This window comes from Pteropus vampyrus, unplaced genomic scaffold (assembly GCF_000151845.1).
Source record: "Pteropus vampyrus isolate Shadow unplaced genomic scaffold, Pvam_2.0 Scaffold383, whole genome shotgun sequence".
Taxonomy (NCBI): Eukaryota; Metazoa; Chordata; class Mammalia; order Chiroptera; family Pteropodidae; genus Pteropus; species Pteropus vampyrus.
In genome coordinates this window covers 1,934,122-1,958,386 of record NW_011889164.1, presented here as the reverse complement: position 1 = coordinate 1,958,386, position 24,265 = coordinate 1,934,122, and the positions used below count along the sequence as shown (strand labels likewise).

The 24,265-nt window shown below is 39.8% G+C and overlaps 1 protein-coding gene and 1 pseudogene across 3 annotated transcripts in view; one reads left to right on the top strand and one right to left on the bottom strand.

The window, feature by feature from the left end:
• The window catches only part of FMN2 (formin 2), a 402,924-nt gene that overhangs the window by 48,607 nt on the left and 330,052 nt on the right, over positions 1-24,265 (top strand). The gene's annotated exons all lie outside the window — the stretch shown is intronic.
• LOC111731548 lies at positions 5,774-5,892 on the bottom strand (annotated as a pseudogene).

Genomic DNA, 24,265 nt, shown 5'->3' with positions numbered 1-24,265 from the left:
TCCGATGGATGCATCTGATGGTAAGTGAAGGTAACAGTCGAGGATACTGGTGCGGAGTGCCGGGAAGAGTGGGCTGCAGAGTTAGAAGACAAGAGCAGAGGGAGTGGGTGGTAGAAAGTAGGGGAGTCAAGATTCTCAAGGTCTGGAGGGTGAAAAGTTTCAGATGAGACGTCTCCATATATTTTCCCACCGGTAAAGTGGTTTTTGTTGATGAAGTGGTTGAGAGTGTGGCTAGGTGAGTGGACAGCTGCCTGGGGTAAGGTGAAGGTGAGATCAAGGCGAAGGGTGTTTCCTTCATGAGGCAGTGGTGTCACTCAACCAGTGATGAAGGGTAGACTTTAATTTGGGAACAGTTCGACGAGGGGTCCTTTGATGATAAATGGATTGATTTAGAATGATAATTCATATGCGGAATGTACTATATGCATTTACAAAGTAGAAACAGTGAATTACACATGTAATAACGACAGTTAAAATATAGATGGTTCTATTTTAATCTTAGTCCTTACTTAGTAGGAAACTGGGGTAAAACCTTTGTGAAATCTGGCTGGGAGATATATCTCTGTTCTTTTGCTTGTATTTACTTCACTCTCACTTTATTTTCTCCTTTAGATACAAATTACTTGCTAATCCTGGGTTCCATTCCAGGCTGTGACCAGTCTGCAGAAATTGTTAGTTCCTTGAATTGGTGCCTTTATTTATTTTTTTTAAATTATCTTTAGTACTTGAAAACACATTATGGTTATTATGTACCAGTCACCGTCCTAAGCACTTTACAAATATTAATTCATTTACTCTTCATAACAATCCTGATGAGATAGGTTTTATCTCCATTTTACAGAAGAAACTCGAATACTGGGAAATTATGTTCATTTTCCCTTGCTTAAATTTCAGTAATCAGCACAAAATCTTCTGTAATTTTGCAGTTCTGGCTGTCGCTGACACTAATTTGTCATTACATAGATCCAAACATGTAAGTGATATCATGCGGTTTACAACTTTTTCTGTCTGGCTTATTTTGCTTCGCATGTTTATCTCAAGATCCATCCATATTGTTGCAAATGGCAGTATTTCATCTCTTTTTATGGCTGAGTAATATCACGTTGTATATATGTACCACAGCTTCTTTAGCCAGTAACCTATGTATGTCTGGAAAAGTCTTAATTTCTCCTTCATATCTAAAGGAGAGCTTAGCTGGATACATCATTCTAGACTGGTAGTTCCTTTCACTTAATAGCTTAAATATTTGATTCCATTCCTTTCTGGCTTGGAAAGTTTGCACTGAGAAGTCCGAGGATAATCTAATGTGTTTACCTTTATAAGTTACCATTTTTTTTCTCCCTGTCTGCTTTGAGAATTCTTTTGTTGTTGATTTTTGATAATTTTAATACATTGTGTCTTGGCGAAGGCCTTTTTAGGTTGAGATAATTGGGTGTTCTGTTGACTTCTTGAATTCTAAACTCCAGCACATTCCTTAGATTTGGGAAATTCTCATCAACTATTTGTCTGAAAATGCTTTCTAATCCCTGTTCCTTTTCCTCGCCTTCGATAATGCCCATTATTCTTATGTTTCTTCTACTGATGGTATCAGCTATTTCTTGAATTTCTCTTTCATTATTTTTCATTCTTCGGTTTCTCTCTTCTTCCTTCTGATTTATTTCTAGATTTCTGCCTTTGATATCACTGATCCTTTCCTCCATTTGGTCGACTCTCTTTCCCAAGCTTGCTATTTCATTTTTCAACTCTTGCACTGTGTTCTTCATCTCCAGAAGTTCTATTTGGTTCTTCTTGAGGATTTTAGTCTCCTTACTCTGCTTATCTAGTTGTTTTTTTCAATTCTTGAAATTGTTGATTTGAGTTGTTTTGGGGATTGAGTTTTTTCAGAAGTACCATCCTGAATTCTCTGTCATTTAAGTCGCATATTTGTATGTCTGTAAGCTTATATCCTGGAGATTTTTCTTTTTCTTTCTGAGATGCCTTGTCACCTTGGTTATTCATGGTGTTTAATGGGCTATTTCTTCATCTGGGCATTAATGGAAATGTATTCGGCTTTTTTTTTCCAGAAAGATTTATTATATAAAGGTCTCTCTTTAGCCTGCTGCAAAGAAGGCGCTTTTGTTTTGGTTTCCAATAGGTGGCATCTAAGTCTCTTGGATCCCTGCTTTATATGAAGCTTTAAAAATGCATTTTTATTTTCTTATAGATATTTAATCTCATTTGCAACCCTCAGTTTCAGTCCCTGTCAGTGTTAGCAACAGTTTTGGTAGCGTTTGCTCAGATTCCCCAGGACCCTGTGGTGTTTTGTTTTGGAGGGTATGGGAGGAGGGGCCCACTAGTTTGGGGATTAGGGGCTGTGGCTCAGCCTTGGTTTTGCAACCATAGTCGGTAAAAATCAACCATTGTTTCTCCGCCGGTCGCTCCTCTGCTTTTTGCCCTGATGAGTGGGACCTGGAGCCAGCGGGCCATGGGAGGCTCACAACTTTCCCAGGCAGGGCTGTTCAGGGAACTTGCCGCTCCTTCTCTCCTCCCCCTCCTCCTGCAGGGAGCTCCAGAAGCTGTGAGAGGCAGTTTTGGTCTCGACACCATTTGCTCAGATTCCTCTGGGGCTCCACATTGATCGGTCTCGGAGGGTATGTGGAGAAGGTCCCTCTGGGTTGGGGATTGGAGGCTGAGGCTCAGCCTCAGTTTTGCAACCCGGGCCAGGAATAATGAGCTGTTGTTTCTCTGCAGTCCTGCCCTGCTTCTCTGCTTTCTGCCCTGATGACTGGGCCCTGCTGCCAGCTGCTAGAAGTTCTGGTGCTTCTAGGCAGGGTTGTTCAGGGAAGTTGCCGTGCCTTCACCCCTCACCCTCCTCCTATAGGGAGCTCCGGCAGCTGTGAGAGGCATCTTCTTTATCTCCCAGTCCACCGCCTGCCATGACACCCGGGGTTCTGACCTGTAGTTCCTCTCATGTGCAGATCCCATGCTCAGCTGTGCTAGTGTGCAGGTCGGATGTTTTTTATTGAGTTTTAGATTTTCAGCTTATGGTTGTTTCATGCAGAGAGATCTGCGGATGTCTCTCACTCCTCCATGTTTTTTCCGCTCCTGCGTTAACTATTTCAAGCCATGTGTCTGTTTGTTGTACACACCTGATTGATTTTGTTTTTCAATAGAACAACAAAATATCAAAACTGGAGAAGACTTTAATGATGATTTAATTTAGGCCAATTCTCTTAAGTGGACAAGGAGGTCACTGAGACTCGGAATGGTGAAGTGACTTGTCTGTGATTGCAACGGTTTTGGCAGAGCCAGAATCGTGGTCTCCTGACATTCGGGTCACTTGGCTTCTCTCCATACCACGTCACCTCCGTTAGAGGAGTGCCTTCTTCTGCTTGAAATACATTTGAGCTTTCAGCATCATCTTTATGGTTCACGGTCCCTGTGCAGTCATTAAATGAAGTTGGGTAACGTCTGTTTCTTTAATTATTGTGTAATTTCTGGGTCAGCTGAATGTTATGAAGAATCTTGGACATGTTTAGAGACATTGAAAAAGAAGTTGGAGATCAAAAATTCTAGGGACTCGAAGATGGATGACAAGTTAAGGGAGTGGCGCTTAGTATTAGTACCCTGAGAAATCTGCATGACAAATAGGGACCAGAAAATATACTTTACATACTGTGGTGAGAAGAAGACTTTAAAAAGATCTTTAAGGATCATGTTTCCCATGATCCTTCCTGTGGAAAACCTGGTGTTCCTTTGAGAGCAGCTGCCTGGGAGGGGGGCCATTTTGATTAGAGACTGAAGGGGTTGTTTTCTGTAAGTAAGAGGAAGGTGGCCGAGTTGTCATTCCTGTTTTCTCATGCTTAGGTTCTCAAGGGACTGGTTAGGTCATATTAAAGGTCCCACTGAGCTCGTCAACGGCAAGAAGATAGAGTATCCTTGCAAAAATTATCTTAAAGCAGTGCCAAAAATATAACTCTGAGTTTAGAGACTGTTATGATGGAACTATTTTGAATCTGAAAATTGCCTTATATTATAGTACATATATTCTGTATGTATTTATTGAAGGCTGATAGGGAAGAGGACTTCTGAAAAAGTGGAGAAAATCTATGCTCCTATGGTCACAACATGTAGTAGAAAAAAGCATTTCTTTTCAGTATTACATAAAAAATGCAACCAAAACCTCAAAAGTCAAGCTAAGGTTCAAGGCAGAAATCTTGTGTTATGTACCTACAATGCTGCAACTGTTCTTTTTTTTTTTTAAGTTTTTAATTTTTAATTATATTTGGCATATGATAATATATTAGTTTCAGGTATAAAACACAGTGATAAATTCTGGTACCCATCTGATACCATATACATAGTTATTACAATATTATTGGCTATATTCCTTTTGCTATACCTTAATCTCCATAACTGTTTGGGTACAATCAATTTGTACTTCTTAATCTCTTCCCCTTTTTCAAGTACCCCCAACCCCCTTCCCATCTGGCAACCATCAAAATGTCATCTGTACCTATGAGTTTGTTTCTGTTTCGTTTATTTTGTTCCTTAGATTCCATATGTAAGCGAAATCATATGGCATTTGCCTTTCTCTATCTGACTTATTCCTCAGCATAGTACCCTCTAGGTCCATCCATGTTGCAGATGGCAAGATTTCATTCTTTTTTATAGTTGACTAATATTTTATTGTACATATTACTACCTCTTCTTTATCCATTCATCCACTGATGGACACCCAGGTTGCTTCCATACCATGACTGTTTAAATAATGCTGCAATGAATAGATGGATTCCCATGTCCCTTCAAAGTAGTGCTTTGGATGTCTTCAGATAAATACCCAGAAGTGGGATAACCCACTTAGTCTTTTGTTATAGCCTTTGTTTTAAAGTCTATTTGTTCTGGTATAAGTATTGCTACCCCAGCTTGTTTGTTTGTTTGTTTGTTTGTTTGTTTCCATTTTCATGAAACATCTTTTATCATCCTTTTGAGTCTGTGTGTGTTTTTCGATATGAAGTGATTTTCTTGTAGGCAGCATATGTAAGGGTCTTGTTTTCTTATCCATTCAGCTACCTGTACTTTGACTGGAACATTTCTATATTACATTTACAGTAATTGTTGATAGATATGTAGTTACTGCTATTATATTATTCAGATTTTTTAATCATTTTTCTTCTTAAAGAAGCACTTCCAACATTTCCTGTCATACTGGTTAAGTGGTGATGAACTCCTCTACCTTTTTCTTGTCTGGGAAGCTCCTTTTCTGTCCTTTGATTCTAAATGATAGCTTTGATGGGTAGAGTAATCTTGGTTGTAGATTCTTGGGTTTTCCTAACTTTGAATATTTCATGTCATTCCCTTCTGCCCTGCAGTTTCTGTCGAGAAATCAGCTCCCTGGTAGGTAGCTAACTGCTTTTAAGATTCTTTGTCTTTATCCTTTGGCATTTTAGTCATGTTGTGTCTTGGTGTAGGCCTCTTTGGGTTCATCTTCTTTTGGAGTCTCTGCACTTCCTGGGCTGGTATGTCTATTTTCTTTGCCAGGTGAGGGAAATTTTCTGTCACTATTTTAAAATAGCTTTTCAATTTCTTGCTTGCTCTCTTCTTCTGGTATCCTTATGGTGCAAATGTTGGTACGCTCGATGTTCCAGAGGCCCCTTAAGCTATCCCCATTTTTTTTTTAGGGGGAGGGATTCTTTTTTTTTTTTTTTTTTTCTTTATGTTAGGCAACCCTTGGTTGACCTCACAGATTGCAAGGACCTTGTCAGCTTACAATCCCTTATTTTTTTATTTTTTATGCCTACAGCCTCTGGTCTTCCTAAGTAGTCTCCCATCCAAGTACTAACCAGACACAACCCTGCTTAGGTTCGGAGATCAGACGAGATCAGGCTTGTTCAGGGTAGCATGGCCGTAGATGAGATTCTTTTTTCTTGTTGCTGTTCTGATTGGGTGTTTTCTGATATCTTAAATTCTAAATCATTAATTCGATCCCTGGCTTCATCTAATCTACTGTTGATTCCTCCTAAGGTATTCTTCAATTCAGTTATTGTAGTCTTCATTTCTGACTGGATCTTTTTTATGTCTTCTATCTCCAATTTATGTTTTTTATCTCCTTGTTAAAGTTCTCACTGAATTCATATACTCTTCCCCTCAGTTCATTGAGCATCCTTATAACAAGTGTTTTGAACTCTGCATCTGGTAGCTTTCTTGTATCCATTTTGTTCAGTTCCTTTTCTAGAGCTTTGTTTTGCTCTTTCATTTGGGACATGTTTCTTTGCCTCCCATTTGGCTGCCTCTCTGTTTGTTTCTATGCATTAAGTAGAGCTGCTATGTCTCCTGATCTTAGTAGAGTGGCTTTATGTAGTAGGTGTGCCGTGGTGCCCAGTGGCTCAGTCTTCCCTGGTCACTTGAGCCAGGTACTCCAGATGTGTCCCTTGCATGGGTTGTGTGTACCCTCCTGTTGAAGTTGAGCCTTGGTTGTTGTTTGCTAATCAGTGGGAGGGATTGGCGCTCGGGCCAATTGGTTATGAGGACTGACCATGGCCAGTGGAGGTTGTGTTGTGCGGAGGCTGACCCTACAGAGCAAAATTTGCTTTAGCCCGGCTCAGGTGCCTGCCTTGTCTGCCTTTTTGGTGTGTCATCCTGAGATGTGATCCTAGGTGGTGTTCTAGCTCAGACTGAATCCACCTACTGGGTGTGCAGTCCGGGGCCTACCGGGCAGGGCCCTGCAAAAGCCAAATTCAGCTGAAGCCCGTGCCCTGCCCAGGGTTGCCTAGCATGAGACACCAGACAATCCAGATGGCTGCCACCGACAGTGGGCTTGGAATGGCCCTGAGAGGCCAAGCTGCAAACCAAGTCTGGCTGTAGCTAGTGCTGGGCTTGGGGCTGCTCAGCTAGAGTTACGGGGCATCCCGAGGCCAGATGTTGCTTGTTTAGGTTTTGTGAACCTTTGAGAGATTTTATGATAGTCCGCAGCATGAACCAAGACAGACCTTTTGCATGGAAAAGCCACTGGAAGCAACTTAGGGGCCAGCAAGTTGCGGGGGTGGGGAGGAGGAGATGAGTCTCAGGGAATCACCAGGGCAGGGTGACCAGTGTGAGCCACTTTAATGGAGACTCAGATATGGTGCTTGACTGACAGTGGGGAGGACTCAACAAAGGAACAGCGCCCTCTGCCAGCTCTTCTGTCTGGGAGAAAGCTGCCTCTGCCATTTCATTTGCAGCTGCTATAGAATGCATTCTTTAAAATGGTATCTTGACAGAGCAGGAATTTCATTTTGCTGATAGGCAATGAAGACCTAATCATGGGTGATGGTTTCCTCAGTGTAAGGAAAATGGGAGACAGTGATTAGATCCTGTCGTTAATTCAGATCAGCGAATCCACATGGGTGTCTCTTTTGTCTCCCAGTCTAGGTGGAGACAGTCAGGAACTTAGAACTTATTTCTTGTTTCTTTATGCCACACTAGACGGTTTGTGGCTCTGAGGATCATCATAACAGAACCAAATTATTTCCTTCCTTAAACATTTCTCTTTCTGTTTTTCTTAAAAACAAACATTCCTCAGCAACATTTACAGAAAAGTGAAAGTGGCCTTGGGTCCACATACACAACATCAGGGAGCTTTTCATTCCCTTTTAAAAGGATGTTTCTCAGAGTAAACCTCGATGGATTATCTTTCTACAGCAACATAATTAACAACAACAACAAAAACAATAGCAGCCAACATTTAGTCAGTGCATACTAAGGGCCGAACACTATGCCAATAAGCGGATCGCTTCAATTGATTGATTTAATTTAAATTACTTATTTAATCCTACTTCTATTTTGTGATATGAAACTGGGACTAGGGTAACTTGCCCAGTCATGGTTTTGTAAGCGGCAGAGATGGAACTCAAACCCAAGAAAGCTGACTCCATTATCTTGTGCCTTTTCTTCACCTTCCACAGCTAATCTATTGCTATCTGCTATTGATTCAAAACAGCCAATCTCTTGTTAAATTCCATTGATTCAAAGGTCTATGTAGAAACTATGGCCCTGTTTTCTTTTTCCTTGCCTTCACTCTGGTGTAAGCCTCTTTCATCTTGTGCCTGGGCTGATGCACTCGTCCCCTTCTATTTCCTTCTCCACGAAGGGCTGATCATGTCACATGTGCTGGAGATGCTGTACCTTAGTGTAACACCGACGCTTTTATTCATGGCCTACCAGGCCCTCTGTTAGCGACCTCCTGGCTAAATCCATAGCTTCATCTTCTGCATCATTTTCCTTTGAGATGAGCCTTCTAAAACGCTGACTAATTCTTAGGCTCCATTTCTGGAGAGTCTGGTTGACTAGGTCTGAGGTAGGATTCTGGATATAGGGATTTTTGATCAGCCAGGTTTGGGAAAGCCTTGCTCTAGATAATGTGTTCTGTGAATCTTAGTCATGGCTTAAATGCGGAAGCTGCTCTTGGCCTTTTTACTTCAACTCCAGGGAGGTCCTTTCTTTGAATTCTCAAGAGTTTTAGCTCTGCTGATGAGAAGTGCTGTGCTAGAACTTAGGTTAATGATGGAACATTTTCCCTGGATTGCTCATTAAGGCGTTGGTTCACTTTTTGTGTATAATTGGTAAACTGCTAAGCTGAGAGAGGAGGGTGTGGGGGAGGAAGACGGGGAGAGAGACAGAGAAGGAAAGAGAAAGAAAGAGACAGAGAGAGAGATACAGAGACAGACAGACAGAGACATTGATTGATTGATTGATTGATTGATTGGGAGAGATTGAGGGAGATTGAATTGGTCTCCAGGTAGTTAACAGAATCTTCAGTGGAACTAATGCTACTTTAATTTCTTTCAAGAACTTTCGCTGTTTCACTCATTTATTGTTCTTATTTGGAAAACAACAACAACAACTTGAGATATGAAATACAGATATTCAGACCTGGAAATGTAACTGAATTTTAAAACCCTGTCTTTAAAAAAAAGTATATTAAATTTAATCTTATATATTTCCTGTGACACCAGGCCTATCCCCAGGAATTTTTTTTTCTTTTGCTTCTTTCTTTATATATGTTCTTTAAGTATGTTCTTTTGAAATGTAATTGAATGTATAAGGAATTATGGAACATTGAAGTTATAGAATATTAAGACAATAAAATTAAAGTTTCAAACAATCCTATACAAAAATGTTAAAACTTTTTGAAAAATCTCTCTATAGGTTACATGTTCTAGGTTAAGAAGTTATTATGGAATGTATATATGGACATAGATCAAATTCTTTTTATAGGTTCATTTTTTAGAGATATTTTTACATCTTATCATGCATACCAAGTATTTCCGATTTTATTTATAAACTTTTTAATTGTATACCATGTGTTTGCATAAACCGAGCAAGGAACTGTTATTATTACATCATTTCATTTATTCTGTTTAATCCCAAGCAGTTCTTCAGTTCTTTATTCTATCACAATGTTCATTTACATACTCTTATTTTTGCCGAAGAGAATATTAGGTTGACATTTCTTCTGGGCATGTCTGTAAGCTCAGCATACATTAAATATAGCAACTGAGGTGCTAAATTTCAGTCAAAAATAGAACTCAGCCTCTTTTTGAAGTTTCTTCCCCTTCATGCACAGGGATCCAAGAATGAAATGTTTTGCGCTGCCCTCTGCTGGTTACTTCAAATTATGGAAAGAGAATTCTCAGAATAGTATTAATTTCCAAGTTTACAGAGTGTCTGTAAGACTTTTTAAAATTTCAGCACTACAAAATTAATAGTTTTGGTTTTTAAAACTAAAGAAAACTTTAGTAAGTCTTTACAATTGAAGAGGAATGGAGGCTCTGTACACTGCTCAAAAAAATAGCATTTGTGGTTTCTTTTTCCAAGTACAGATGAAAACAAATATGGATATAGTTAAGGTTAACAGTCATATTAGAGAAAATAATCACATGTTTTAAATGCTGATGTTGACAAAGTTAAAGGATTTTTTTTTCTTTGGTATGTTTTTGACGCAGCACTTAGTGAAAGCTCTCGATAACTACCTTAAGTTGAGTTTTAGGTTAAAGGAACACGACTTCCTTTTTAGATAAAACAGAACTTTCACTAAGTTGAATTTGCTCAACAGGTATCTCCTTAGCCAAAGGATTAACTCTTATTAAAACATTCTTGAAAAGATTTGTGCAAAAATGTTGTAAAGGAGCTAATAGCAAGATTATAAAGATCATGGATGCCTATAGATATGATAGGCTACAAGTGCAAATTTGAGGTCAACCATCTATCAGGCATAGTCACCCAGTGTTAATGAAAAACAGTCTCTTTTGTATCCAGTAGTAAAATGACTACTGATTAAATAAGTCATCCGTTTATCCCACGGTCTCCTTAGCTATGAACAGGAAGCAATATCTGTAAGCATGAGGAAAGTTTTCACAAAGTAAGACCAATTAAGTAAAGCACAATTAAGACACATTTCACTCAGAACCTTGTTGGCTCATGGCTTTAATTAAGGTCGCACTGACATTTAATAATAATTTGAGAACTAAAATCCAGCTAAAGAGTACTGAGCTGGGTGTTTGAGAATTGATTTTGTTTTCAAACTTGTTACTAATTAACCTCACTGGTAAAAAGTCCAACTGAGTGATCTCTAGGGACCTTTTTAATAACAATAGTCAGACAGTTTTTGAATATTTACTTTGCTGAGGATTTTACACATCATTTGATTCTTATGAGCCTCCAGGAAGTATTATTATGTCAACTTTAGAGAGAGAGAGACTGGACATTGTTATTGGCAGAGAAATGGTTCCCATGTAGTGCTGAACTCTGAAATACCTGCTCTTAACCACTGAGCCCTATTATGCAGAAGTCTTTGAGTCTGTTTTAGAATAATGGTTACAGGCCATGAATAGAAATGTAGTAGCATTTCACAAGTATGGTCAAAGGCAAAGGCAAAAGTACTAAGAGGAGCTTTTCCTTTGTCAATAGCTTCAGAAAATTAGTAATATGTAGTAGAAGCAAGATTAAGCTAATAAACTATCTCCCCTATGGGACTATACATGGATAGGATGGAATTGTTGGTTCCGAAGTCCCAATTGTTACTTTAGTTTAAGTACTTGGTCTTTAGAAATGGCTTGTTCAAAGTCGCTACTTTATTTGGTTAGTTATATTTGAGCTCTGTAGATGAAAGCACTGCTTGTTAAGGTAGGCCTTGGCTTAAAATGATGGTGCTAATAGTTGGAGCCATCATGACTCCACGAATTAATTTCCCTTCTAAACACCGCACTCTCGTCTGTAAGTAGCAGAGCACATTGCAGATCTTTAACTCCCTTCCAGTCCGTGGTTGGTGACAAATGTTAAGGCTGAGCCTTTGTTTTAGCTTCTCTTTCTGTGATGAGAGTCAGTAGGCCTCTTTAATATATTCTCTACTTCTGCTTGGTATGTGTTTTTCTGGAGTAAATGACCAAACCTCATCTTCAGCTAACAAACACCTTTGAGAAAATGTAAGCTCCAGTGTGTGATGGCTGGATTCTGAGGGAGAGGAGATGTACAAAATCACGAGTGTAGTTTACTGCAGTACTTTGAGCTAATAAGCAAGTTTCACTGTAGGCATTTAGATATTCTTCCCCTCAGCTTGAGATTTGTTGGTATCTATTTTTAAGAGTGGATTGCTAATGAATGTAAATCTACTCACTGAGAATAGTTGTGTAGTTCCAGCAGAGAGACCAATGGACTTCTGAATAAGTGACACTGATCCGAATTAACCCCTGCTGTCTGTCCCACTTTCTTCTTCCTTCTCATGGTGGGTTATTCCCATGGTTCTGACATTTACAATTTACACAGCACTGTTCCCTCCATCTAATTCAGTTTGATCCTCTCTCTCTGCCTGGCCCAATCGGAAGCTGTGTGCCCTTCTCCAGGGCCCTGTTGGTACTGTAAGCTTCTGTCTGTTTGTCTATCAGTCTGTCTGTCTACCTATCTGTCTCTCTCTCTCTCTCTCTCTCTCTCTCTCTCTCTATCTACCTACCTACCTACCTATCTACCTATCTATCAGTCTATCATCATCATCATCATCATCATTATCTATATCATCTCTCTACCTTTGGTATATTTTATTCAATAAAATCAATAATTTTGAATACTACAGATTTTCAACTGTGCTCGGTACTGGGTATAATCAGCAGTGAGGAAAAAGATGGTTCTTGCCCTACAGGGGCTCGCAGTCCAGTGCCAGGCTAGTCAATTCACAGTGTACATCAAATCACCTAAATTTGGAATTCTGGGCTCCATCCTCAGAAATTCACTTGGTCTGGGTGGAGCCCTCATATCAGTATATATATATCAATCTCTGTCAATCTACATATCTATATGTAATATTAATTTTTCAATTATAGTTGACATACAATATTATATTAGTTTTAGGTATATAACGTAGTGATTAGACATTTATATCACTTAGGAAGTGCTCACCCTGATAAATCTAGTACCCATCTGACACCATACATAGTTATTACAATATGTATTGATTATATTCCTTTGGCTATACTTTACGTCCCCATGACCATTTTGTAACTATTAATTTGTACTTAATCCTGTCCTTTTCTTCTGCTATCCCCCCAAAACTCCTCCTATCTGGCAACCATTAACATGTTCTCTGTATGTGTGAGTTTGTTTCTGTTTTGTTTGTTGATTTTATTCTTTAGATTCCACATGTGACTGAAATCATATGGCATTTTTCTTCCACTGTTTGACTTACTACAATGAGCAGAATACCCTCTAGGTCCATCCATGTTGTTGTAGATTGCGAGATATTTTTCTTTTTTATGGCTGAGTAACATTCCATTGTATATATATACTATCTTTTCTTTATCCATTCATCACGGATGGAAACCCAGGTTGCCTCTATATCTTGGCTACTGTAAATAATGCTGCAATGCACATATGGATGAACATGTCCCTTGAATGTAGTGTTTTTGGTTTCTTTGGATACATACCTAGAAGTGGGTTTACATCTTTTTCTATTGTTATTGCCTTTGTTTTAAATCTGTTTTTCCTCATATAAGTATGGCTACCCCAGCTTTTTATTTTTCCATTTCCATTTTCCTAAGAGATCTTTTTCCATCCCTTTACTTTCAGTCTGCATGTGTCTTTTGATCTAAAGTGAGTCTTCATAGGCAGCATATTAATGTTTTCTTACTCATTTGGCCACCCTATGTCTTTTTATTGGAGCCTTTACTCCATTTATGTTTAAAGCGATTGTCAATAGACATGTAGTTATTGCCTTGTTATTATTTACATTTTTGATTTTGTCTTTCTTAAAGAAATTTCTTTAACATTTCTTGTAACATGGTTTGATGGTGATAAACTTTAGCTTTTTATTGTCTGAGAATCTCTTTTTCTGTCCTTTGATTCTAAATGATAGCCTTGCTGGGTAGAGTAATCTTGGTTGTAGGTCCTGGCTTTTCATCACTTTGAATATTTTCTGCCAATTTCTTCTGGCCTTCAAAGTTTCCTTTGAGAAATCAGGTGATAGTCTCATGAGAACTCCCTTGCAGGTAACTAATTGCTTTTAAGATTCTCTCTTTTTCTTTAACCTTTGTCATTTTAATTATGTGTGTCTTGGTGTGGGCCTCTTGGGGTTCATCCTAGTTGGGACTTTCTGCGCCTCCTGGGCTTGTATGTCTATTTTCTTAGCCAGGATAAAGAAGTTTTCTGTAATTATTTCTTCGAATAAGTTTTCATTCCTTGCTCTCTCTTCTTCTGGTGCTCCTATGATGCAAATGTTGTTACGCTTGGTGCAATCCCAGAATCCCCTTAAAATGTCTTCTTTTTTTGTTTTTTGTTTTTCTTGTTGCATTCCGATTGGGAATTTTCTGCTACCTTAAATTCTAAACCACTGATTTGATCCTCAGCTTCATCTAATCTACTGTTAATTCCTCCTAAGGAAGTCTTCATTTCAGTTATTGTAGTCTTCATTTCTGACTGTTTTTTCTTTTGTTTGTTTCCTTTTTTATTTTTGATTTTGTTTTTCATCCCCTTGTTAAAGTTCTCACTGAGTTCATATACTCTCTTCTCCTAAGTTCGTTGACTATCTTTCCAACAAGTGTTTTGAACTCTGCATCTGGCAGGTTGCAGTATCTATTTTGTTTAGTTGTTTTTCTGGAGCTTTGTTCTGTTCTTTCATTTGGGACATGTTTCTTTATCTCTCCATTTTGGCTGCCTCCCTGTGTTTGTTTCTATGTATTAGGTAGGGCTCCTCTGTCTCCTGGACTAGTAGAGTGGTCTTATGGAGCAGGTGTTCTGTGGGGTTTCGTGGTTCAGTCTCCCTGTCACCTGAGCTGGGTGCTCCAGGTGTATCTCTTATATGTGTTCTGTGTCCTGTATAGTTGAGCCTTGGTTGCTGTTTGCATGTCAGTGGGAGGAATTGACCCTCAAGCTGATTGGTTGTGAGGACTAACCATGATTACAGTGGAGGAGCTGTTGTGCAGGGGATGACCCTACAGAACAGGATTCACTTTAGCAGAGCTCTGGTGCCTGCCCTGTCTGCCTTTTGGGTGTGTCATTTGTGGAGGTGATTGGGTGATCTTGTCTGGTTCGAAGCTGGCCACCAGGCGTGTTGGTTTTGGCTCCTCTTGGGAGGGTCTCTGGTGTCAGCCGAGGTCAGCCACTGCCTGTGCTATTCCTGGGACCACTTGGTTTGAGCTATAAAGTGATCTGCAGATGGTTTCCACTTGTGCTGGGCTTGGAAGTGCCTGGGAGAGGCTAAGGTCAGAACTGAAACCAGCCGCCACTAGTGCCAGGCTTGGGGCTGCTTGACAAGAGGTACAGAGCATGCTGAGACCAGATGCTATTTGTTTGGTATTTATGAACCTTTGAGAAATTCTAGGAAAAGTCTGTAGTGTGAGCTAAATCAGGTCATCATATGGAAGAGCCACTGGAGGTGGCTTGGTTGGGCCCTCAATTTAGATGGGACGAGGTCTCAGAGAATTGCCAGAGTGGAGCAAATGGTGTTATCCAGGTTGATATGGCATCCCCCCACCCCCGAGGCTGCAGGCTGGGTAGAGGTAGGGCTTAACAAAGGAACAGTGGCTTCTTCCACCACTTCTGTGTGGGAGAAAGCCGCGCTTTCAGCCCTTGCCCTGAAGCCAGGCAATTTAGTTCCTCCCCATATGTACCTGGCACCTTTCAGGCTGGTGCGCCAGTGCTGGAGCTCAGAGCGAGTGAGTCCATCAGCAGTAAGTCTGAGCGCCGGCCCTTTAAGAGGAATGCCTGGGACTACAGCCAGTTCACTCAGCCAAAATCTCCATTCATTTTCACAGCCAGCGTCATGTGGGCTTCTCTTTCTGGCACTGGAACGCTGGGCTGGGGAGTCTAGTGTGGGGCTCGGACACCTTTCTCCTGGGGGAATCTCTGCAGCTGAGATATCCCTCCCGATTTTTATTTGCCACATGTGGGTATGGGACCAGCCTGGTCTGCGTCTTCGCTTCTCCTCCCAGTCTTGACATGGCTTCTTCTGTGTGTCCTTAGTTGTATGAGGTCTGTTCAGCTAGACTTGAGGCAATTCTCAATGATGATTCTTGTAGTTTACTTATAATTTTGGTGTGGTCATGAGAGGAGGCAAGCACAGCATTTACCTACTCCATCATCTTGACCAGACCTCTGTGATCTCATTTTTAAAAATGAGCTCTTTTCCCCCTCTCAAAAAGTTTTTTTTACTCCTATTAACTTAAAGTTGGTTTTCTTTAATCAGACCATAGTTTTTTTTGAAATCCGCTCTTTTGTTTTTCTTTCCTTTGGATCATCGAATCTCATAGTGCCAGTAGGTAGAGGTGGGGTGTGTGTGAGTGTGTGTGATGCTTGTGTTTGTTCCAGCAGTAATGTCATAGAGTAGCTCCCTCCCAGGCTCTCCTCTTCCTGGACCTGCTCCCATATCACTGGAAGCCTCAGCACAATGGCCCTATTTCTTGTGTCTACTTTTGGTGTATGCTGGAGGGTTAGGCCCAGATAACATCCCTAGAAACTAAAGTTATGATTGAATACCAATTTAAAGAATTTTGTTTCTATGATAGATGATTGGTAAAGAAGCTGAGGTACATATATACAATGAAATATTACTCAGCCATAAGAAGAGATGAAATACTGCCATTTACAACAACATGGATGGACCTTGAAATAATCATACTAAGTGAAATAAGCCAGACATAAAAAGTTGAAAATCACATGATATCACTTATATATGGGTTATAAACTTAAAATCAACAAATGAACAGGACAAACAAACAGACTCATGGATGTGGACTATATAATTATGGTTACCAAAGGGTCAGGGGTCGGGGAAAAGGGGAGAGATAGACAGGGTAAAGGGGGTCACATATAGCAGGATAGGGGCAGGGTGAAGTGGAGTGGGTAAAGGGGATCAAATATATGGTAGCTGAAGGAGACTGGACTTTGGGTGGTAAACATACAATGGGATATACAGATGTCAAATGATAATGTATACCTGAAAATTATACAATTGTATTAACCAGTGTTACCCCAATAAATTTAGTTCGAAAAATAAATAAAATAAATAAACAAGGAATACATATTCAAAAAAAAAAAAGGAAAGAAAATTCTGTTTCTGGAACCTTGTTTGCTGTATTATGCAGATCTGTGCAGAGATAGGCTTGCTATTGTCATATCATGTCTCAACCTTTTGACTTGGAGTTTCTATCTTAATACCACCTCTTGTTTTCCTGCTCGGAGCTGTCAGCAGTTATTGGAGTAAGCCACTAAACAGTGGCCATAAAGTCCACTAAACTTTTAAGGGGCCCAGTGCGAGCTGCCTGCTTACTCTTTACTGCTTGACACTCTTCGTTTCTTGTCATCACTGCCTGTTGTCGGCCCTTTCCTGTTTCAAATGCCTTCCCTTCTTTTCAGCAGTCATCCAGTCCCCTTACTCTGAGCTTGGAGTCTTTCTAATTTTACTGGGGAGTTTGCAGTTTTATATGATCTTCCTCAGTTTCCTCTCATATGGACTAGCTCATCTTGCAAAAGTCTGAAAAAGTTGCTTCTATTTTTCGACCATTCTTTTGTCCTTTATTATTCAATATCCAGCCCCATCAATGTATTGAAGGTATTTCTGGAAAGATATCTATTTCCCTTAGTTTTGAGAATTCAGCTTTCTTTACTTGTAGTAGGATTTGAGGCAATTAGTCAATAAGTTCTAAAAATCCTTCTTCATCGGCCTGCTGCAAAGCACTATTTTTCTTCTTCTTTCTTCTTGCTGCTAAAATGCATGTTTCTAAGAGTAAAGCCCTTAGAATTCTCTTCCTAGCCTCCTCCCCTCCTCTTTGACTTTACACATACATTTGTATATGCTACTGACTTTTATGCAAATTCCCAACTCGAGTCACATTTGCAAGCTCTAACTGTGCCATTTATCTGCCTGTGGAAACCCGCATGTTAGAGTCAACACATCTGAAATCAGACTCCTTTGTAAAATGTCAGGTGATCTTACTTGGAGTGGCATTAATAGTCTCCCTTTCTTTCAAGGACAAAACCTGGGGTTCCACCTGCGCTGATGGCACTGTGGCCTCTTACCTGTGTCCAGTCAGCTGTACAGAGGGACTGCCTCTTAGACCTGAGGGAGTCACCACCATCTGTTTTATGCCTCTTTCCTGGATTATTTCCCTTATTTCCCATCCCCCTACTTATTACAATCGTTTTTACAATGATCAGGTCTTGTTTATTTTACTTTAATTCTCAAACATCACCAATGTCTCCCCATTCCTACCTATTACGACGAGCCCTTACTACGTTCAGGGCCTTCCACACTCCTTACTTCTGTTTTACCTTCCCTGCTCCCCTCGATGAGTCAGACTCACTATCCCCTGGCACACCTCACAATTCTGTGTCTGTGATATGCTGGTCTCCCCATTTCCGGAATGCTCTCCAAACATTAACGTTGTTTTTCAATAATAATTTTCAGTTTTTTAAGTTTCAAATGTTAATTTTCGACTAAAGCCTTTTAAAAACCTTCAGGAAAAGATTTTATGATAACCTTCACCAGAGAGAATCTTACTTTATTTTGCATTACCACAACACAGGTGCTTTTCCTGAGGTACATTTTATTCTGTTTTATGGTATGTTTGTACCTTTTATAATAGCCCATTGAATTTTGACTGAAGCACTTTGAGTTTAGACACACTTGGATTTGAATCCTACCTTATTCTCCCAGTAGTTATACGATTTTGGTAATTTCCTTATGTGAGCTTCAGTTTTTTTCATCTATAAAATGAGGAAAGTGGAAGGAATTTTGGTAAGGATCCGGTGGCATATTCGACACTTAGATAAGAGAAGTAACGTTATATAAACTTAAAGAGTATATGATAGAATCCCCAGCTGGGTCTTGGCTTTGCCGGGTACTTACTGAATGGCATTGATTATCTCGCCATTGATTGTCCTCGATGGGCCTTGTTTTTGGCTGGTAAGATGAGGAGGTTAATGAGAACATGGGTTTTACAGGGTCCGATGCCCAGCACAGAGTGGATGCTTAGTAGATGCCAGAGCTGTTTTATCATTATTACTGTTATATTTGTGCCAGGACTTTTCCAGACAATGTTCATATGTCATTTCATTTAATCTCACTCAGTTCTCAAAATGATCTGCACTCTATCCGCTGTTCAGCTGGTTGTATTAACTAGTTTGTAGGTGGGGAAGCTAAGGTTCCACAGCTAAGTTCCTAGAAAGAGATGGAGCCAAGATTTATGATTTAACCCAGAAGTTGCCCTGCTTAAATTTCCTTTTGTGTTAGATCATGATAAAGCTAACATGTAGTAGGGGATTAAATAAATGCTAATTAATATTCATACCCACTTAAGAATAATACATATTCCATGTCTTAGGAAAGCCTATGGCCTAGTTGGGATGGAGAGCAGACAGGCAATATGTGAAAGAGAAATCAAAATTTAAAGAGAAAATGCTACTACAGAATCTATAAAGTGGAAACACACCAGATGATGTAGATAACTCTGCCTGGCAATGGAAAGGGGAAGGAGGTCCTCACTTCGGAGAGATGGCATTCGAACAGGCACTTAGGGTTAAGGAGGAGTTTGCTGTGTGGAAAAGCCAAGTTGTCCTTGGGAGAAGCGCCGATTTCTGCCCCAGAGACATGGGAGCTGGAAAATCCTAGCACCTTCAGGAGATGGCGAGCAGTCCCAGGTGGCAGAAACAAAGGTGATTGTGAAGGACCAGAGGAGACAGGGAGGGGCAGGTGGCCCTTGGTACTGGTATCTGCATGCCAGATCAGCAACCTGGATTCTACCTCACAATCCTTGGAGGTTTTTAGTAGCAAGAAATAAACATGCTTATCTTTTCTTTTGATGAAGACTTACTGCCCAGTGAGAGTTGAGTAAAGGGGCGTGTCAACTGAGGAAGAGATCATTGAAATCTTTTAAATAGAGCTGACAGCTATGTGGTAGAGATGAAGGAGAGGATGATTCGAGAGACATGTCTATTGGTTTTGGTGACTTATTGGATTTAAGAGGTATAGTGTTGTCAGAGTTTGGGATACTGGGTTAAAGATGTTTTTCCAGCTTTGTTTTCACAGTTTGTTTCTAATTTCAAAGCAGTATGGTGGATAATATGTTTGGTATGATTTCTATCTTTTCAGTTGAGGCTAGTTTGTGCCCCGACATGGTCTGTCCTTGAGAATGATCCATGTGCACTAGAGAAGAATGTATAATCTGGTTTGGGATGAGAGGCTGTGCAAATGTCAATTATGTCTAGTAGGTCTGATGTGTCACATAAGGTCGATATTTCCTTATTTTCTGTTTGGATTATCTATCCATTGCTATCAATGGGGTATTTAGGTCCCCTACTATAATTTTATTTTTGTCAGTTTCTCCCTTTAGTTTTCTTAGTCATTGTTTTATATATTTTGGTGCTCCTAGGTTGGGTGCATACATATGTGTTAATAAGTGTTTTGTCTTCTTGACTGTGTTATTCCCTATAACATTATAAAGTGTCCGTCTTCATTTTTTGTTACCTTTTTTATCTTGAAATCTATTTTGTCAGATATAAGTATGGCTACACCTGTTTTTCTCTGGATTCCATTTGCTTGGAGTATCATTTTCCACCCCTTAGCTTTGAGTCTCTGTTGTCTTTGCAGCTGAGAAGTGTCTCCTGAAGGCAGCATGCAGTCGGGTTTTGTTTTTCGATCTAACCTGCTACTCTCTGCCTCCTAGGGCAATTATTGATATATAAGGATTTCCTAAAGCCATTTTATCTTTTGTTTTCTAGAAGCTCTGTGTCTCCATTGTTTCTTTTCCCTTTTGTTTCTTTCTGCATGTTATTTTAACTTGGTGTTATTCTATGATTTTCCCCACTCCATTGCCTTTTCTTTATGTTATGTATCTCAGTTTTAGATAGTTTTGTGTGTGTGGTTACCATTAGGTATATACAAAAGAAAACTTCATAAGAATAATTGTCCTTTTTCTTCTGATTGTACCTTATCTCAATTCACCTGTGCAAGTACAGTCCTTACCCCGCTTTTATGTTTTCCTGCCACAAATTATCCCTTTTCATGCTTTGCATTCATTTTCAAATTGTAGTAGCCACTGTCTTCTTAAAAAAAAAAATGCTTTTACCTCCTTTAACCTTTGTTATATTTGAGTGTTCGATACGGTATTCTGAATAAGAGTTGCAGTTTTCTGCTTCTGTCTGTTAATCATCTTATTCTCAGTTTTGTATCCTTTATTCTTTTGGTTTCAGGTAGAAGAGCACCTTTTAGCATTTCTTGTAATGCACTTCCTCCTGTGGTGGTAAATTCCCTCAGCTTCTGTATGTCTGGAAAAGCCTTTATTTTTCCTTCATATCTAAAGGATACCTTTCTTGATATATTATTCTTGGATGATGATTTCTCTCTTTTATTCATTTGAATATTTATTCCACTTTCTCCTAGCTTATAGTATTTCTGCTGAAAAATCCTATGGTAATCGAATGGGATTTCCTCTATAGTTTTCTTTCTTCTCTTCCCTCGCTCTTTTTGGATTGAGATAATTAGGTGTTCTGTTAAGCTTCTTGGATTCCAGGATCCAGTTCACTTCATAGGTTTGGGAAGTTCTCATTGATTATTTGTTTAGGTTCTTTGTTTTCTTCCCTCTCTTCTCTTTCTAGTATACCCATTATTCTTATATTGCTCTTTCTCATGGATTCAGGTGGTTCCCATAGAGTTCTTTCAATTTCTTTTTTACTCTTGATTCTCTCTATTCTTCTACCTGAGTCATTTCTGGATCACTCTCTTTGATATCACTAATTCTTCCTCCATCTGGTCTGCTCTATTTCCTAAGCTCACTAATTTATTTTCATCTAATTTATTGAGTTCTTTAACTCCAGAATTTTTGTTTGGTTCTTTTTTATAGTTTCAATCTCTTTGGTGAAAATGTCCTTTTGTTCATTAATTTTATTTCTGAGCTCGTTGAATTGCTTTTCTGAGTTTTATGTTTCTCTCTCTCTCTTTTTTTTTTTTGTATGTTGTTGAGTTTTTTCAGAACTGCATTCTGAATTCTGTCATTTAAATCACAGTCTTCCATGTCTTTAAGTTTATTTTCTGGAGATTTTTTATTTTCTTTTTAAATTTCCTTGTTACCTGGGTTATTCACTCTGCTTGATGGATTATCTCTCTGCCTGAGCATTTGTTGGAATGAAATCTTTTTTAAAAGTATTGACACTTTGTTATTTAGCAGGTCATTAAGTGGTGGACTTTCTTTTGTTTTCCAGTAGGTGGTGCTGAAGTGCAAGTTTTTATTTTCTCTTCTACTACTTGAGCTTCTGGGATCTCTGTGATGTGTTCTCCGCTCTGGAAAACACCTCATATTCTTGGAGGAGGTGGAGATAGTTTTATGATCCAGTGTCCTTGGTATTGATTCAACACTTCCGTGGATTGGAAGTAACGGTCTGGTTTTCCTGACCTCTGTGTTTCCGGTTCCGCCTTTCTGTAGCCGGAAGCCACCAGCAGAACTGCTGTGTCCGAGTTGACCCAGCCACCTCTACCAGGCTGTGCAAAGAGTAGTGGAGGGTGGTTGGGGTGTAGAGGGTTGGTGTGTCCAGGCTTTTTCTCTCTGTGGGTTTAGCCATACTGAGTACAGACCACTTAGGCTAGAAGGTTTTTTCAGCCCTTTCGCAATCTGCAGAGTAAGGATTTTATTGCCTGGTGGCCACGGGAAATGGAGTGGGCGGGTTCCTGTATCTGCAGAAGGAATTTGCTGATGGTGGGCTCTGGAACACTGCCACCTTTTGCACCACTTCTCTGCTCCTGACTGTGGGCCCAGATTCAATGTTTGCCAGCCACCCATGCTTGATAATTGTCTCTGTCCCTCCCATTTGCCCAGTCCTACCAGCAGTGTATGAGGGTCGCACCCTGACCCTTCACTCTTATCATGTGCACTGGGCCACAGCCAGTACCAGACTGCGCCGGCTTCTGTCTTTGCTCTCCCCCCGCCGTCTGCTCAGATACTCCCACCTTGAGATGTCTCCATGGGTGAAAATCTTTTGTTGAATTGTAGGTGTCCAACTTGTTGTAAACTTAAGTGGAGAGACCCGGAGGTCTTCTCACACCACCAAACTGCTGATGTCACACTCTGAAGGTGTTTTATTGAGTAATTTTTAATAATTCATCCTCTCAAAAATTGTGATGAGCTAAACTCATAGACCTTGGACTTACAGAGGATCTTATGAATTTGACCTCAAAGGCAAGGGGAGTAAAAGCAAAAATAAATGAATGGGACTACCTCAAACTAAAAAGTGTCTGCACAGCAAAAGAAACTGTCAACAAGGTAAAGAGACAACCATCCGAATGGGAAAAGATATTTGCAAGCAACGCCTCCTATAAGGGTCTAATATCCAAAATATACAAAGAACTCATACGACTCAATAACAACAACAAAAAAACCCCAAATGATCCAATTAAAAAATGGGCAGAGGACATGAACTGACACTTTTTCCAAGAAGACATACATATGGCCAACAAACATATGAAAAGATGTTCATCATTGCTAGCCGTTAGGGGAATACCAATCCAAACCACAATAAGATACCATCTCACATCTGTTCCAATAGCTGTTATTAACAGGACAAGTAATAACAAGTGTTGGAGAGAGTGCAGAGAATAGGAACCCTCATACATTGCTGGTGGGACTGCAAATTGGTAAAGCCGCTATGGAAAACAGTATGGAGGTTGCTCAGAAAACTAAGAATTGATCCAGCAATTGCTGTATGATCCAGCAATCCCTCTACTGAGTATTTACCCCAAAGACTTGAACACTCATATCCCAAAAGATATTTGCACTCCTATGTTCATAGTAGCATTATTCACAGGGGCCAGGATGTGGAAACAACCAAAGTGTCCTCTGATAGATGATTGGATAAAAAGCTGTGGTACATATATGCCATGGAACATTACCCAGCCATAAGAAGAGATGAAATACTGCCATTTGCGACAACATGGATGGACCTCTAGATAATCATGCTAAGCAAAATAAGCCAGACAGAAAAAGTTGAGAACCACGTGATATCACTTATATGTAGGATATAAACCTAAAAGCAACAAACAAACAGGACAAACAAATAGAGACTCATGGACATGGACAATGACTAGTGGTTACCAGAGTGTAGAGGCGGAAGGCGGAAGGAAGTAGATGGCATAAAAGGGGTCAAATATGTGCTGACAGAACGAAATCTAACTGTGGGAGGGGAACACACAATGCAACATATATATGCCTTACTGTTAAATTGTACACCTGAAACTTACTGGATTTCGTTAACCAATGTCACCAAAAAATATTAATTAAAAACTAATCAGGTAGACACTGTGCCAAGAGGGCCTCTCATTCCATGCTGGTCCCTGTTTTGCTCCTAATGTAAGGATCACCATAACAGTATCCATACCCCAGGAATGAGCTTTCCTGATGCTAGAGCAAAAACTTATTTCATCTTCAACAAGTATGGAATGTGTTATTATCCAAACAGGTCTCCCTTTTCCAGGATTACAACTGGATAAGAGCTAGATTTATGGAGTTTTATAGGTCTTGGTCAACGTCCAGTATCTTCATTCAGCATTTCACTTTGATCTCCATTTCCTTGCACTGTAAAGTTTGCTCTATTGCTTTCTCTTTCTTCTTCTTATTATGTAAAGTCATTATAAATCCACGGCAAGTAATCTAGCCAGAGATTAATACCAATGGCAACAATATTGCCACAGCAGACAGAGAAAGACAGCTGAAGTCCACCATAAACAGGCAAAACTGAGCTCCAAAGAGAGCTTCACTATTCAGTTAATAAAATGCTG